The 17,190-nt window shown below is 36.9% G+C and overlaps 1 protein-coding gene across 4 annotated transcripts in view; it reads left to right on the forward strand.

Annotated features, from left to right (window-relative positions):
* The first annotated feature begins 2,233 nt into the window (after positions 1–2,233).
* The window catches only part of LOC122563223 (metabotropic glutamate receptor 4-like), a 1,237,105-nt gene continuing 1,222,148 nt past the window's right edge, over positions 2,234–17,190 (forward strand). For 2 of the 4 annotated variants that reach the window (XM_087973618.1, XM_043716807.2), the window contains exon 1: positions 2,234–3,093. The gene's annotated coding sequence lies outside the window, so the exon portion shown is untranslated. The remainder of the gene's footprint in view (positions 3,094–17,190) is intronic. The other 2 variants (XM_043716804.2, XM_043716801.2) reach the window with 2 other exon arrangements.

Consider the following 17,190-nt stretch of genomic DNA (forward strand, 5'->3'; position numbering starts at 1 on the left):
AACTTCTACACTATTCACAACTCCAACCTTCGTGCCAAAGGCAAACTTATTAAACCACCATTCCACTTTCAAATCATTTATTAAAAATCATAAGAGAACAGATTCCAGAGCAGATCCGTACACAACACCGTTGGTCACCTAGCTCCTGGCTGAATAGTTTCCATCCACCACCATCCGCTATAATAAGTGATTATTTTGTACAAGTTTTTCAATGAACATTTTGGAATGGGCTCCTTATACCGAAACCTATCCCGTTAACTGAAAACAACGTGAAAACGTGATTTAATTAGAATATTGCAGACATATATGCCATTACTTTTTTTTGCATCAAACAAGTGTTAAAAATTATATCTCACCTCTGCCTTCCAATGATGCTGAAAACAAAAACAAAACTATCTCTCGTTACGTTGTAAAATTCCAAATATTGGGGGAAACTCGGAAAATTGCATGTGAATAAATCTTGCAAGTGAAGAACGTATTCAGCTATTTAGGTATTATTTACAGAACCCTTTCCCTCACTCATTAGACTGGAAAATTTAGACTTGAAAAGGGATCCAACCATCTGGTAAAGACATGAGGATACTTTTGTTGGTCTAAACCCAACAATCAATAGTTGAGGCAGATCTGAGCACTAGACGGCGCCTTAAACCGTCAAACAGAGCGCCGAGCTCTCTGTTCCGTTTGAGAAGGATTAGGAATGCAGCAGGAAACTTTTTAGGAAGAAAGAGTGACGTGATCTCGTACTCTAATGGTAAGTTTAATTATCCTGCTGCTCTGCAGTTTAAATAGAAGCTCCCAGTTTGCTTATCTTTTAGTATTCTGTTTTGACAAACAACATGCCCTTTAAAGATCAAATCGATATTAAATTACTTACAAGAGGATTAATTGGACTTGGTGTCACTTGGAGGTTAACTAAGGGAGTTGCACTAATTATACTTTAATTCCACATGTAGGTACTTGAGAATCGTTATTGCAATCACTAGCCGCTTATTCTTCAGCTCGAGGAGCTCGAGTCATATTAACATCAATCAATTCAATTTTGGTATTCCCAGTTCTCTGAAAAATACCGTCTGCTCAGTATATGTCGTGTCTAAGAAATTATTTTAACATGTTCCCTTTCTTCCCCACACCCTCCCCGGAGATGAACGCCACCATATCTTTATCTGGAGAATAGTTGCACGTGTTTTGCTTTGAAATATGAAAGCAAGGCTCAAACCACCAAGTTGTATGTGTTGTTTAAATAATCCCGGAGCGATTTGGAAATTTATTTGCGTGCATTGATATCTTTACAAGTCTACACCCACAAATCCTACTCTAGCTAAGTTATCTCTGGAGGAGGGAGAACTGCCTCTCAACACTTGGGTTTTTTGGGGGTATCCATCATATATCATCTCAAATTGCCCGGGCTGTTGCTGGATATTAGCCATTGATCAACCTGGCATACAGGAAACCCGCCCTTCACCAGAAATCAGGCTCTGAACATTTCATCATTTGTGCGAATCAAGGTCTCATTAACATTGTTGTCAGCTGAGAACGGCTCCAAACAAATGTCAACCATATGTAAGGTACAAGATATGAAGCTCTAGTTATTGGATTATAAAGGAGAGGGAATCCTTAAACTGATTTGCGGATCTCTCGGTCCAGAAAGTGTTGCCTCTCCATGTACTTTTTGGGAATCAGACCAACGATGATCTCAGCGATTTGCAGAGTAGGTTCGAGGGGGCTGAATGGTCTCGTTCCGCTCCTGTTCGCACGGACACATCTCTTTTGGTGGGCGTTTTACCTCCATACTGATATCCACTCCTTTTTACCACCCCCCAACACACCACAGTAATTACCCGTTCAATGACTTGAACTTTCGAGACGGAATTCTAACTAGACCCACCCCCCAAAAAAACCTAACTTCAAATAACTTTTTTTAAGAGAGGTCTAACTCTCTTAACCGAATATTTATAAGAGGAACAGTGATTCTTGACGCTTTTCATGTGAATTAAAATCCAGTGTCCATTCTGTGTTGCATTTGATCTTATTCATTGTTCTACGTGCACCCTTTGTGAGAAACACTGACTTTTCTTTGGTTAAATTATGAGTAACATTTTCCATTGTGTAACTATGGTGATAAATTTAGTGACTGTTCTTTTCCAAGCCAGTTGAAACGTACCGAAATCCAGGTAGTCTGTAAAAGGGGCTTCAAAATCATACTGACAGGCAGACATTTGGAAAAGCGTCTATGCACCTCTGGTACAAACTGAACGCCTCGTACATCAAATGGTGCCTTCTCTGAAGAGTGCTTTGGTGTGAAGGAGCTGGCCACACAGTTCAGTACACTACTGAAATATCCGAGTCGGAACAGTGTGGATGGGCGCTGCTTTTTTTATTGTATTATCGCAATATGTTTTTCTTTTGTTGGACAACCTTTCATTTTAGTCAAAGTGTTCGATGGAAAAAAGTGTAAATGAATGTGCAAAGCCAAAGATCAGAATACAGTTTTTTTTTTAAAGAAAACAACACTCCGAATAGAGCACAGTTACTGCAGAACGCCGATCGATTTCTGGAATTACGATCAGTGTTCATGCAAAATCCAATTTCTTCTGGCAAAATGAAAAGCTCTTCGCTGTGTTAAATTGAAGGGATTGGTGCCCGTGAGCGCAGGGAGACGGCGGGCGGGAGTTGCTGAGATGTGAAATCAGCAGCTCAGAGCTAGCGGAATCCCTGGCTTTTTTTTTCAAACACTCACTCGGAGAGCCGGATGGGAACTGAAGACATTCATTACAAGACGTGTCGTGTTGCGTAGGGTTTTTATACAGTTCGGTTTCGCCTCTTGGCTCACTGGTGGTGAGGAATTGCAAAGGCATTAGACGGGTCCTTGGAGAGCGGCTTCTTTTCATCAATGGATACTTTCCAGCCGACTTAGACCGTGGGTCGTTCCAACAATCCGTGGGCGATCCCACTGGCGCTTGCTCAAAAGCAAGCAGCGACAAGCTTGTGGAATTTCAGATGCAAAGCTCAACGTGAAAATTGCACGATCAGCGAGCTGGAAGCTATTTACAATGACCGTGCATCGCAATCTCCAGCTACAACCCCTGTCTCAAGGTATGGTGGACACCTTTTCTTCCCCCATCCCCCCCGTACCCGCGGTTAGAGTTGCTCGTGTGGAGCGGGCTGCAGTTTCCCAGACGCGTCGTTGGGTACCGACTATTCAACATTGCGCACGGACCGTTTCAGGGGCAGGGCGGTTACACAAAGCAGAGGCTCGGGGTCACCCTCTTTGACACAATAAAACAAAAGTTGCAAATACTGCAGAAGTTGCCTCCCAGCAATGCTTGCAAAGCAAGAATTAACCGGGTACCGTTTTCGGTAGTTCGCCTCAAATGAAAAGCTCCTGGGGAAAGAGAGATTCCCTTATCCCGGTTACTTGGCTATAACCGATGAGGGGAAATTTGGAGAGTGGGCTGATTTAGAAAAAAAAGCTATTGCAATAATTAGTCTGCAGTATATGGAATCCAGCGGGATTACCTTTTTGAGCAAGGTTGATGTTGGCTGTTAATCTCTTATTTAATTAATGACACATTTACTGCATCAATAACCAATCAATGTCGGAGCTGGGCAGGGAAATAGCCCAGTTTCATCCCAGGAACTGTATTCAAATTGAAGGGCGGTGTGCGGGCCAGCGTGAACCTGTCCATGGTGCTGAACTAACCGACGATGGAGTTAAAGCCTTTTGTCGTCCTGTGCACTCACGGGAGAGAACTTTTGCATCGCTCTCGAACATATCCATCGGCTCTGAAAGGAGGCAGTCTGTCTCCTTTATTGTTTTGCCGGGCTGGTAGGACATGTAGAAAGACCATTTTAAGAATTGTTTTGATTCCATCGAATTAAAATCCGCTTCAGTATGCCAACGACAGAGGTATATGAGGATTTTAAAAAGCATTCCCAGAGTTCTGAGTGGATTGAAATGATTGACGATTACAATAAAAAAAAAACATTGGGATACTTCAGTCAGTTTTCAACTGTTGGAAATTGGTGTTCTGCTGTTCCACAAATATCGCCCAGTTTGATTACGTTACGTTCCGCCTTACAATGATGTGTAATGAGATGCAGCTACTTCAAGCAGTTGAGCGATCTATTCGGATAAAGAGAATGAAATTAGCTTTGCAGTGGGAATTGAAAAGATCCGTGCACTAATTCTAATGTGTATTAACGTGAAAAACTTGAACGGACTGCACGACCTTTCCCCTTTTTTTCCATTCGTCAAATTAATGGCAGTTATGAATCTTATTTTTACAACAGATGACAGGACTTTGCTACCTTACAAAAAGGCAGTTACTAGATCTTCCTGCAGCGTGGTTCAACGTTAAAGAGCTGAGTGAAGCCCTGTTTGTTTCATGTAAACATTAAGCACGTTCCAACAAGTAGACTTACAGACCTTCCCAGATAGGATGGAATGAATTACCCAGTCATTTTCCTTTGGGAAGGGCTCATTCTGTTCTATCCTCTCCCCTAGCGTCCCCATTGCTCACATTCCCACACTCAACACGCCTCAGAGCCTAAGTATGACGGACAAAGCAGTGCTTAGTCTAAATACTTAAGGGAGAGTCATCTTATTGCTCTTTCCGACAGGCCCACGGTCATAGTAGCAGCAGTATTTCAACATCGATGGGTTTTATTGGGCTTGATTTAATAGTTGTGTGAATTTATTAGGTACAGCGAACAGCAATTTGCCTGTCTGGGTCAGGATAATATACTTAAGAACGTTCCTTCAGATAGATTTATTGTGCAAGCCGATATTACCTCAGCCGTTTAACCCTTTCAGACTTCTGGCGATACGTACATTATGCTCCGGGCTAAAACGGGGAGGGGGGCCAGTGTGCGAAAAAAGATGCATGATAGTAGTTAATGATAAGTTATTACGATTTCATATTATTTGAATAGCTTCAATAGCAATCGCAGCTTGTAATTGGAGACATCAGCACAGCTGTTATTTGCTTGTAAAGTTGGCATTACAGAGCCTAAGACACCTTTGTTGCAGTGGTCTTGTGCATTGTAGCAAACATTTACTTAAAAGCAAAATGGTGGTTGACAGTAATGGACATTTTATCCCTTTTACTTTGTAGGCAAATAGCACAGTTAGAAACATAATGATTCTATTTCAAGTCTGGTTTGCTTTTCTGTGCCCCCAACAAAATAAGTTGTAGAGCTGGCAGGGGTTCTGTATCGTGGCTGAATGAGACTCCTAAGTTCTGTGCACTGTCTTCCTGAATGAAAAATAGGCTTTGGGTCAAGTCTTCAAGCAAACCATAAGACCAATGTTTGTCGATGCTTTTTTGTTCCAGAAAGGAAATGCACTAGCAAAGGTGGGCGTAGGAGAGGAGAGCTTTCACTTTGGATCCCACTGACAACCACTCCCAAATTACATCCAAAATTGTGCAAGTTTTGAGAAATGCTTTTTCCTTTGGTTTCCACTTAACTAAGTTATATTAACCCCAAAATCAAAAATTAGCATGAAGCAGTAGCTTTGGACAATATTTTAGAATTTTTTTTTCAAGTTTTGCTTTTAAAATATTCTGTGATTATATTTAAAAGTATTACTGGGGTGCATTTGTTTAGCTTGACTGAAAATGGATGATTAAGGTAAGTATTTTTAATTAGTACTAATCCAAAACTTCTGACTAATTGTTTTAAATTAATGAAGATCACTTTTAGAAGGTACAATATACATAATTTTGATTAGTTATTTGCCAATGCAGTAATTATAATATTTCTAAACCAAAAGTTATTGAAGGCCTGCAAATTACAATAATTAGCAGAAATTCCTAAAGTTGTTTGATTTGTCCTGTAGCATGGCCAGTTTTGTGGGTAGGGAAATCTAATAGAATATTTTGGTTTTAAAGATAAAAATCAAATGTGTATTGATTATAGTTCACACAAACTTCTCTGATCTTTTTCACTGGTTTTGACAGTTTTGGTACAATTCTACTGAAGGAGTGCAATTTGAAATAAAAACACCAGGCCCATGCTCTATACCAAAAAGAGAAGTTGCAGAAATAGTAGGTACAAATAGCCTAAACTAAATGTGAGAAGAGGGTCAGTTAAGAAAGAGGAGTTAAAGAAGTAAAGTAGTACAGTTTTAAAAGCTTTTTATTTAAATATTTACAAAGCATTTTACTCAGCATATTTATAAACCTGATATTCAAATGGTATTTATTACCATACTGTTAAAGATATTGTTTTGCTAACACTGAAATCTGTCATAATGGCTGGCTGAGGGAAGAACAAATTCCTTGGAGCCAGCAGCAGTCTTAGTGTTAATCTATAATGGAAGTATAATGTTCTTGTATAATTGGTTAATGTCAACAGTCAGTTCTCTTTTCCCTGCAGGGAGTAGAATAATATCTCAATAAATCTAATGCAATTTGAGATATTGTTAGAGTATGTATCACAGGCAGATAAATGAAATTTGGTGTGCAGTTCATTCATAATTCATGAGTACAGAAACCGGTTAGGAGGGCTGAGTGGCTTTATCCATGTTCCTGTGTTGAATGCAACACTTTGGCACCGGAATGCTCTTGATGATTTTCCACTGCTGTGTTGGACTGGCATTAGAGTTCACAACACAAGTTTATTTTGAATGTCACAATTTATGTCAATACAAGGTCTTTCCCTGAAGAAAATATCAATAACACAAACTTCTCGGAAATGTTTCTTTTCAATAGATGTTTTCGGTAGGAAATATTATTTTATTGTTTAACTGCAAAGCTTATAGAACACGATAAAGCATTGCACATTCAATTCTTGTCTCATACACAGAACTAAACAATTGATTTGTGCGCACATTTTTGTAAGAATATTATATGACCCAAAATCTTACATATCAGTAATTGTTACTTTTAAGATGACTTATTTACCATTTTTTAAGATTTTGCTACTATTGTGGTGCTGAAAGTTTGAAGACTTATCAAGTTTTTTTGCCCATAATATCCATAATTGGCATTAACCCATATCCACCTGGCAGGCGAGATGCTTACCATGAGGTGAAATGAGCAGTGCCAACTTTTTTGCTCAGATGTAACAGCCACTATAAATAAATCCTTGTGGCATATGTTTCCTCTCACTAACTTTGACAAAAATGAAGACTAGTGCAAAGGGAGAAGTTCTGTGACTTACATACATTTGTATTTTTTGTTAGGAAAATATGAACAGTTAATGAAGGGAACAATCTAGGCTCCAATATTCCTTTGTACCGATGACATTTAATTTGAAGATTTTTTCTGTGTCTGTCTCTCCATATTTTCAGGTACGCTACTGTAAAATGATATTGGTGACCATGCACTGCTATTGAATTCATCTGTCATTATATTTGGCAGATTACAATGATGTTTTAGCATTCTACAGTAGGTTGACTTCTCTTACTACCTGATATGAGGCATATTGAAAGGATTTATGGCTGATAAGGAACTATTTAGTCACATTATGAATACATCTTTCATGGCCATCAAAGCTTGAAATGGAACCTGAACTTAGAACTTCTGGCTTACAGATGGGTATGCTGTCACTATGCCACTACAGTCTGCTTTCAGGTTATACCAAGAGTAAAAATTGGAAAAGATCCATTTCATGTCCAGAAATTTCCAGATCTTCCATGCATTCAATCAGTTCATCCATGTAAATGAAGCTAGAATGGGTAACCCCAGGTCTCCTGCTTCAGTTTTTTGTTTGTGAAGTAAAAGCGTAGCATTGATCCTGCTTTCATCCTGGCACCCAGCCAGCAAAACCAATGATGCAGCCCACTAAATCTGAGTGCTTGAAGGCCTAAAATAAATAATGCATTTGAATACATCATAGTTCAGTGGCTGAATAAATATGGGCATGGTGGGAAGGAAAGGATCATTATTCATTAGAAGTAGAGTTTTAATTTTTTTTTGTTTTATGACCACCCTCCAGTGTTATTGAAGTTCTGTGGACCTATTTTAATACAAGTAATTTCCATATTTAAAAGTAGTGTAACTATATATATTAATGCTATTAACTTTTTTTGTTTACCTAAAAATTATTGGTTAATTCTTGGGCTGAGACTTTTAATTTATAGATTAACTGATCAGAGATATTATCTTTTAGTCATTGGTCCAACAACTACTTCAAGAAAATGTAAAGAAAGTAAGTCATGCTGTATTTGTTACTGGACTCCATTCTAATTTCTACCAGTAACAGACTCAGTTGCAACTTTGCTACTCATGTAAATTCATTTAAAATTAGAAAATCCTAATATATGTTTAAAATATTTGCATTAATGATTTAGATACTGTACAACAGTTTTAATAAGCCCTGTCTTGACCAATTGTTTTCCACTCAAGTGACACCTTCATACACTGACCTCAGAACCATTTAAAGGCATTTTTGAATTTTGGTCATTCATGTATTTTAGTCACAGTTTATGTTGTTACTGAACAAATCAGATCCCAGACTGAGATCTGGCATGATAGATCATTCGTTTTGATTTTAATGATGTGGTGTCTCATTGAAAGACAGAAACACAATATTGCAAATTCAAGCATTATAATAAAACTGAAGTTTATTATGCAAAATAATCAAAACTAATCTAAAGTAAATCCACTTATTTACATGTAAAGCACATTTAAGGGTGTTGAAATGCAATAAAATACAATTAAACCATCCCTTTACAGTACTCAATCATCAGCAAGGATTTACTTTAGCTGTTGTTTCAATTTCTGGTCATGAGAATCTGACTGTAACTTCATGATCCATCATATAACTGAGCCAACTCTATTTCATTTTCAAATAATCTCTTCAGGATTTTCACTAAACACTCTTGGTCTGTAACTTGTAAACTGAACTGCGTATATATTTTCAACAATTCCAAACTATCTTCTCATTTTTTTTTCAGGGGCAACGACTCTATGCATCCAACTATAGCCATTTATTATGCAGAACTGCCCAAAGTGATGCTTAAAAAAACTCTTTACTTTTCAAGCTATGTGTGTTTCTCCAAAGCATCTAAACAAAACCAGAATCTTCAATCCAAGGCTTAATGCTCTATACATTTTGTTTGCTACTTAATTTCCCAATGTAAACAAATATCAGTTAGCCTTGAAAACTACTACTTTCAAACTTAAGAAAAATCACCACAGCCACATAACACTTACAAGATAATTATTAAACCTCTTCAGACACACAGAAAATACATATGCCACTAGTTTAAAATTCAAAAATACAAACTCAATAATAAATGAAACTTATGATAATCACACACCTTACAACACTCCAGCCCACCCCCCAACCCACAGGAAGTACAAAAATGTGTTCTGATATAAGTTTGCTCACTGAGCTGGAAGGTTCATTTTCAGATGTTTCAGCGAGCCTCTGGTTGTTCTGATCCGCTTTCTATTTATGTGTTTAGGTTTTCTTGGAGTGGTGATGTTCTTTCCTGTGATGGTTATTTCCTGTTCTTTTTCTCAGAGTGTGGTAGATGGATCCAAGTTGATGTGCTTTTAGATAAAGTTCCAGTTGGAATGCCATGCTTCTAGGAATTCTCATGCAAGTCGTTGTTTGGCTTGTCCTAGGATGGATATGTTGTCCCAGTCAAACTGGTGTCCTTCCTCATCTGTATGTAAGGACACTGATGTAAATGACATCACCACAAGAAATGACATCACCAACCCAAGGAAACCTAAACACATAAATAGAAAGCAGGTCATAACAACAGTGCTTCACCAGAGACTCACTGATGATGTTATCTGTATGGTGATGAAACCTCTGGAAATGAAACTTCCAGCTCAGTGATCAAACTTACATCAAGAACCTCAACCTGATCTATAAATCTTACAAAAATATGTATTGAGATATTTTCATTACAAAACAAATGTCCTTAATGATATTGCTATGTCAAACTAACACTAATAATATGTTGACAGTCATACAATGACAGTGTATTTTACATAAGCCCATGAACACGAGTTCACTTGGTATCCTTCAGATGTGTTCACAACAAAGCATCCATTGTTAAATTTTCTTTTCCAGGCCCATGAGCAATTTTCAAATGATACAGTTAGAGAATTGAGGTCCATTAAAATAATGGCAAGTTCTTGTCCCAAACTTTATACAAAACAATAAAGGTTTGTGGTCCATGTAAATAACAACTTTTTTTGATGTTGCTGATGTCTCTTCTAAAACGACATAGAGCCAGCACAAGGCTCAATGTCTCTTTTTCCAGCATGGAATATTTTTGCTGACCCTCATTCAGTTTCTTTTAAAAATAACTGACAGACAATTCAATGAACATACCAAATTCCTGCAAGAAAAAAGGCCCACACCAATGTTGCTAGCATTATCAACCAAGCTGAATGGCTACCGTAATTATTTATGGCAAAAATGAGTACTGTTCTCAGCACAGATTTGAAATTATCAAAGACATTTTTACATTCTTATGTTCATTCAAATTTTCTGCCTTTTTCTATAAATCTTTAAAGACACAACAACTGTGCTGAAGCTTGAAACAAATTTTCAATAAAATTCACTCATACTAACATAACACAAAATTTGACATTGTGCCCTATTCAGGGAAATTCCAAAATAGCTTGTACTTTTGCCTCTGTCAGTGTTATTTGGCTTTGCTCCACAGTATGGACCAAATAAATCAACTTTGCACTGGCAAATTCACTTTCAGCCAGATTTATTATCAATTCTTAAGATTTAGTGAATCTTGCTTGTAATGATTCGCAGAGACAGGTAGTAACATGAGTATCTTGTCTCCAACAACAAACTTTTGACTTTTAGCTTTGTTACCTGTTTTAGTTTTCATTATTTTTTGAGCATTTTTCAAATTCTTTGTAGTCAACTTACATTAAAAAACTAGAAATATAGGTAGGAAGCATTGTTTCTGAGCTTTGGTTTATTAATTTCTCTTAATTCAATATAAGTAGGCCTCACACCTCATGTACACACATTAGACAAAAAGGACTAAGTCCTGTGGATTCTTCGAACATCCCTGACAGCAAAGAATAACAAAGGAATTCCTTTATTCCAATCATTAGGACATTTTTGGAAATAAGGTACAGTCATGGTCTTCAATGTTTGATGCCATCTTTCAAATGCAGATTGTGATTGTGAGTGATAAATAGTTGCAATTTGATCCATTCTCAAACTAATCACCGTCTCTTTGAACATCTAGGCCATGAAATTTGATCCTTTATCTGATTGCATTTCTTTAAGTAATCATATATTGACTTTAAAATAATTGAATGAACTTTTTCATTTACTGTAATCTCCTTTAAAGGCACCACTTCAACAAATCCTGTTGATACATCCATAATTGTTAAAATATGCTGATTTCCATTTCTGGTTTTATGTATAGGTCCTACACAATCTATTTTGGACTTGTTAAATGTTTCTTTAAAGTTGGTCTCAGAATTAAAAGTGCAGGTTTAATTGGGACTTAGAGTTTCCCATTATCTGAAAGAGTGGCATGTCTGGCAAAATTTAACTACATTTTAAAATAATCCTGACAATAAAAAAATAGATAAATATTTTGGCCTGTGTTTTCCTAACACTCAAATGACCTGATACTGGAAAGTTTTGAGCTACCTGTAAAATTTCATTGTGCACTCCAGATGGGACCATCGCTTGATCACCCATTGCCCAGTCCTCATCAGCTGGTGTTTGAAGAGGTTTCTATTTTCTTCATTTTTCAGTCACCCTTGGGTAATGTTTTGGTGTAGTTGCTTGGTACAATTCTTTCAATTCCAAATCTGTTGGTTGCATTCTTTTAAGGAAGACAAACTAAACATCTCAACCTCATTCTTTTCAACTTCATCCTTCTCAGTTAAATTTTCAAAAATTATATCCGATAACTAAAATTCCACATCATATCAGTGTTTTACAGACTTCTTTATTTTTACCTATCTAATTCTATGGGCTTGAGATCTAGTCACAACATCATCAAGAAACAATTCAGGATGTTCTTGTAACATTTCAATTTTTTTTTGCCTCGACTGGTTGCTTTACCACCTTTTTTGAAGCCAATTTTCTTGAACCTTCCAGATGTTTTCCCAAAATTAAATCCATTCCTTTTATGAGTTTGTTTCACTGTTCCCCCTACCACCTTTCTATTTGTCAAGTCACTGTTTACTCCTATTTCGTTTAATGAGATTAGTTTGTAATCTCCATGTAAAACTCCAATTACTATTTTCTCCTTCATTAACCATTCTGAAAGGCAAATAGTATCATTCAACAGCATCAGAGAAGGACACCTAAATGAAATTATGTTGGAAAATAATTTATTTTGCTCTCTCTTGTTTGTGAGGTTCTCGACACATCTATGCTTTATTTTTGAATCTAAGCTGCTGAATTCTGTTATCAGGATCAAATGTTTGAGTGTAAAGCCACTGATTCATTAAATCATTTAAGCCATTATGGTGCCATATGATGTTCTTTACTAGAAACTTAGAATTATGATTTATGCGGTCCTAGAATGATATACCAAACTACCATGTCAATCAACAAATGGGTACTTTTTCAAAGGCTCTATTTTCTTTGAGAGAATTGCTCAAGTGGAACAAAGATCAGAGAATTTTGCCCAGTGTTGGCATGCACTCTCTGCAATGCTCCCAATAGTTTGGTTATTTAAATTTGATGAGAAAAAACCAGCATAAATTGGGACCGTTGCCATCCACCCTTAAGTTTCTTTGATTTACACTCCCATTGACTGAGGTCATTGAAATTCATGCCATATTTCCTGTTCCTGGCTGACTCCAATAACCTATTTTCAATCCTAAAATGGTATCAAAACCTTGAGATAACGTAAGTGTACAAGTATCTTTCATTATAACATTTACAGTGACAAGCCTTCCATAATATGACAATTATTAATTGGAAAACTAAATCCCAATAGCAGAGTCAATATATTTATTTGTTGTATTCTTATTCAAACACTACCTTAATCCCTCTAGGTCAAAGCATTCTGTATACTTCCTTTGGTTTTTGTTTCCTGCAAGAATCTACCATTTGAAAGTCGACCTTAAAATATTGCATCGTTAGTTCGTCGTATTTTTACCCTTTCTAATCTTGTTGCTGCTAGGCTGCATTACGGTCTTTCATTCTTCTCCTAAGTTTCTCAGTTTAAAGAACACAGTTAGTTCAATTCATATGGATCTTACATCAAGAATCAATGTTCTCGTATAAATCCTTTTATCTTGGTCAATTTCTTAGACACAGCTCAGCTCTTCATTGTAACATTTATCCAAAGATCTTGGCAGGAAATTAATATGATGGCATCTCGGTGGTCTGAATAAATATATAAACCTTAGAGGACCATGTAAAAGGAATAGGAAACATCTGAGGAACATGTACACCAATTATGAGCAATAGTTTGAAATAAATCGACTTTGCTCTCCGTTAACTTTAAAATGAGGGAAAATCTTTGGACTTTATTGGTCACAAAATGTCGTTTTTTTTGTATGTTAAGGAAATCATTCCTTTACCAGTGTGATATTTTTATTTTTGTACATTCTATAATTATAGCCTTTCATGTCTAAATTGCCAATCTGTATTAGGCTTTTTCGTAAGTTTCTGCTGAACACTTACACTGAATACAGTCTTCCAAGTTCATTTAACTTTAAATGAATTCTCAGTCTAAAATATCAATCATGAACTTTTAAAACTATGCTAAGTATGAACCTATTATCACATAATTGGAATATTTAAAAGTTTAAATATAGAACTTGTAACTTCAGTTTTACTGTTAGTTTTATCCTTTCATTTAATCAAAATAAGAGCAAGGCAGGTAGTGTGATATTGCCTCCAGTTACAGTTTCAACGTTGTTATCTCCTTTGTAAATTCAAATTTTATTTAATTAAAATATGCACTGGCATGATATCAAATGCATATGTCCGTATTTAACAATTACATAAAATCAACATCAGTTATTTCGATTCCCTATTGTATCCAATCTCAATCTATTTGAATTTTTTTATAATACAGTGTTGATAAGGTCAAGTAATATACTATGTCTAAGTTAGATCACAAAGTCCAGATTAAGTAGCCCCATAAATAGAATGAGAAATCATTATTTGAGACATTTTCATCTGATTTCATGAAAGACTCAGAAGCAAACTGATAAATGACTTAGGAACAAACTGATAATATTAAGGAAGATGATGTGTTACAAGGGGTAGGAATGCTAGTTTGTCCCTGCAAAAGGAGTGCCAATGTTTGCCTTCTCCCTAAAACCTTTCTCTTCTGACCCTCATTATTAACCCACCTAACTTGTGTCCATGGACTGTACAATATTCTGTTTTCTCCTACTGTAATAAATGAAGCAGCGGCACATTAATGAAAAACAGCCTCTGCCAGATCTGTTCAGCAGTAGGTGAGTTTCCAACTTCCCTCTCCATCCACTCAAAATCTGCCTTTTGTTAAAGTCCAGGTTACTGTTTACAAAACATAGCTTGAGCACCCAGTCCAACATTTGTTAGCTTTCATTTCTACTCCAATCTTACTTGTACTTAAAAAGAAATCAGTTGGTTAGTTAATTAAATGTTATGCCATCAGCCTGATCTCTGGAGTAACAGGTTATACTCATTGAGATATTTCATTATTCAGAAATAATAACTGGTAACTCTAGGGGCCAGAAGCAGCACCACAAATTTAAAAAAAATATATCTTACTTTCCTAAAACCAGTTGGAGTTTTTTTTTTGCAGCCATCAGAAGGTACATTCCCCTTGTTAATATTGTTAAACACTTCCACTTGTGGATTAGATTTTCAATTAGCCCATTGAGTGTCATTTTGTAATTTGAAGAGCTCTTTTTTTTAAAATACCTCCCACATCCCACCTTGGAAGGTGGTGACTTATGCCTAAGTATTTGTTATGTCAATTGTGCATCTTACTTTGTCTTTGACAATAGAGAATTAATTGCCAATATCTGTCCTTTCATCAATTTTATCTTATGTCTACATATTCTGGCTTACTTTTAAGCAGGTCTCTAAACACATCTTTTGTACTGTTTGACATCTTGTAATCCCTTTCCAGCATCACTTTAGTGAATGGCATGGCAGCTCTATGGTTAGCACTGCTGTCTCTCAGCACCAGAGACCCAGTTTCAATTCCAGCCTTGAGTGACTGCCTGCGTGGAGTTTGCACATTCTCTGTGTCTACATGGGGTTCTACTAGGTGCTCTGGTTTCCTCCAACAGTATGCAGGTTATCTAACTTGCCCTATGATTTGCAGAGATTAGGTGGGTTAGTCATGCTAAATGTGGAATTACAGGAATAGAGTGGGATGTTCTTCAGAGGTTTGGTGCAGATCTGATGGGCTGAATGGCCTTTATCTATACTGTAGTGATTTTATGATTCAATCACCTGTTAAAGGTAAAGTGGCTTTTCTTTAGCACAGTCTTCACAACTCAATTCTTTGGCAACAGGGATCAGACTAATGTCTCTTCACTGCACATACTTAATTTCTTGAAGGTCACCCATCTGTTTCTCCTGCCCATATGGGATATCACTGCATCTAAAAAAAGATGAATGGGACTGGTCAGACAATATTTTCAGGTGCCTTTTTGACTTGATTATTGTGATTTCCTTATGTATGTGCTCCTCAAGTTGACTACTTCAAGTTGAGTCTCTTCCTTTATGAATTATTGAGTGATTTGCTCTTAGCACTAAATTAGATATGTTCCATTTCATATATTAAAGTTCTACGTTAGTATGTTATCGATGTATAGGGAACACTGCACTATTCAGTGACTTCATAATTTTCAGTGCTTTATATGTTTCTGTCTTAAGCAATCATTCGTTTGGGAAATGTATTGAAGATTCATCAGTTATGAGGGCCTGATAATCTGTGTAAAGGAAGTGGCCCTGGAAATATTGAAAGCATTGTTGCTCCTCTTCCAAAATTCTATAGACTCTGGCAGTTCCTGCAGATTGGAGGGTGGCAAGTGTATCCACAGAACTAGAGAAAGAGAAAACTACAGGCCAGTTATTTTAACATCTGTATTGGGGAAAATGCTATGGTGCATTATAAAAGACGTAATAATGGAACACTTGAAAAGTATTAACAGGATTAGACAAAGTCAGCATTGATTAATGAAAGGCAAATTATGCTTAACTAATGCTATGTTACAGGATGTAATTTGTAGAATAAGAGAACCAGTGGATGTGGTATATTTGGGTTATCAGAACACTTTTGAGAAAGTACCATGTAAGAGCCTAGTCGGCAAAGCTAAATGACAAAGGATAGGGGTTAAAATAAGGGCATAGATTGAGAATTAGTTGATTGAGCAGGAACAGAGTGGGAACAAATTCGTCTTTTTCCAGTTGACAGGCAAAAACAAGTGTTGCACTGCAGGGATCAGTGCTTCAGCTCCAACTACTTATGATAGACTTGAAAATATTGCACTTAGTTCCCTCATTCATTTATGATAGACATAAATGAATGAGGGAACTAAGTGCAATATTTTCAAGTTCCCTGATGATTCAAAACCAGGTGGGATTATGAATTATGAGGAGAATGCAAAGGGACTTCAAGATAATCTGGACAATTTAGGTGTGTGGTGAAGCCAAATGGCAAATTCAGTACAACATGAATAAATGTGAAGTTATACATTTTGGTCTAGGAAACAAAGAGGTAGAATATTATTTAATGGTGATATGTTGGGAACTGTGGATATCCAAATTGACCCAGGTGTCCTTGTTTGCCAGTCAAGTAAAGTAAACAGCTAGATGCAGTAAATGGTATATGGGCCTCTATTGCAAGAGGATTTGAGTTCAGATGCAGGGATGTCTTACTGCAGACATAGAGGACCTTATGGAGACCTTCAATATTGTGTGCACTTTTGGTCTCCCTACCTAAGAGAGAGTATACTTGCCATCGAGGGAGTTCAGAGATGCTTTATTAAGCTGATAGTGGGAATGGCTGGACTGCTGTATGAGGAGATATTTGTTCAACTGAGCCAGTATTCATTAGAGTTTGGCAGAATAAATGGGATCCAATAGAATTTTATATATTTCAAACAGGGATGGACAAATTAGATGCAGGGAGGGTGTTTGCCCCACTTGGGTTGTCTAGAACCAGGAGTCACAGTCTCAGGATACTGAAGAGGCAGGTTAGTATTGAGATGCAACACGTTTCTCTGAGGGTGTCTTATCTGTGGATTTTGCTGCAACAGAAGGCTG

This window comes from Chiloscyllium plagiosum, unplaced genomic scaffold, assembly GCF_037043375.1.
Source record: "Chiloscyllium plagiosum isolate Xiang-an unplaced genomic scaffold, Cpla_swu_hap1 HiC_scaffold_26, whole genome shotgun sequence".
Classification (NCBI taxonomy): domain Eukaryota; kingdom Metazoa; phylum Chordata; class Chondrichthyes; order Orectolobiformes; family Hemiscylliidae; genus Chiloscyllium; species Chiloscyllium plagiosum.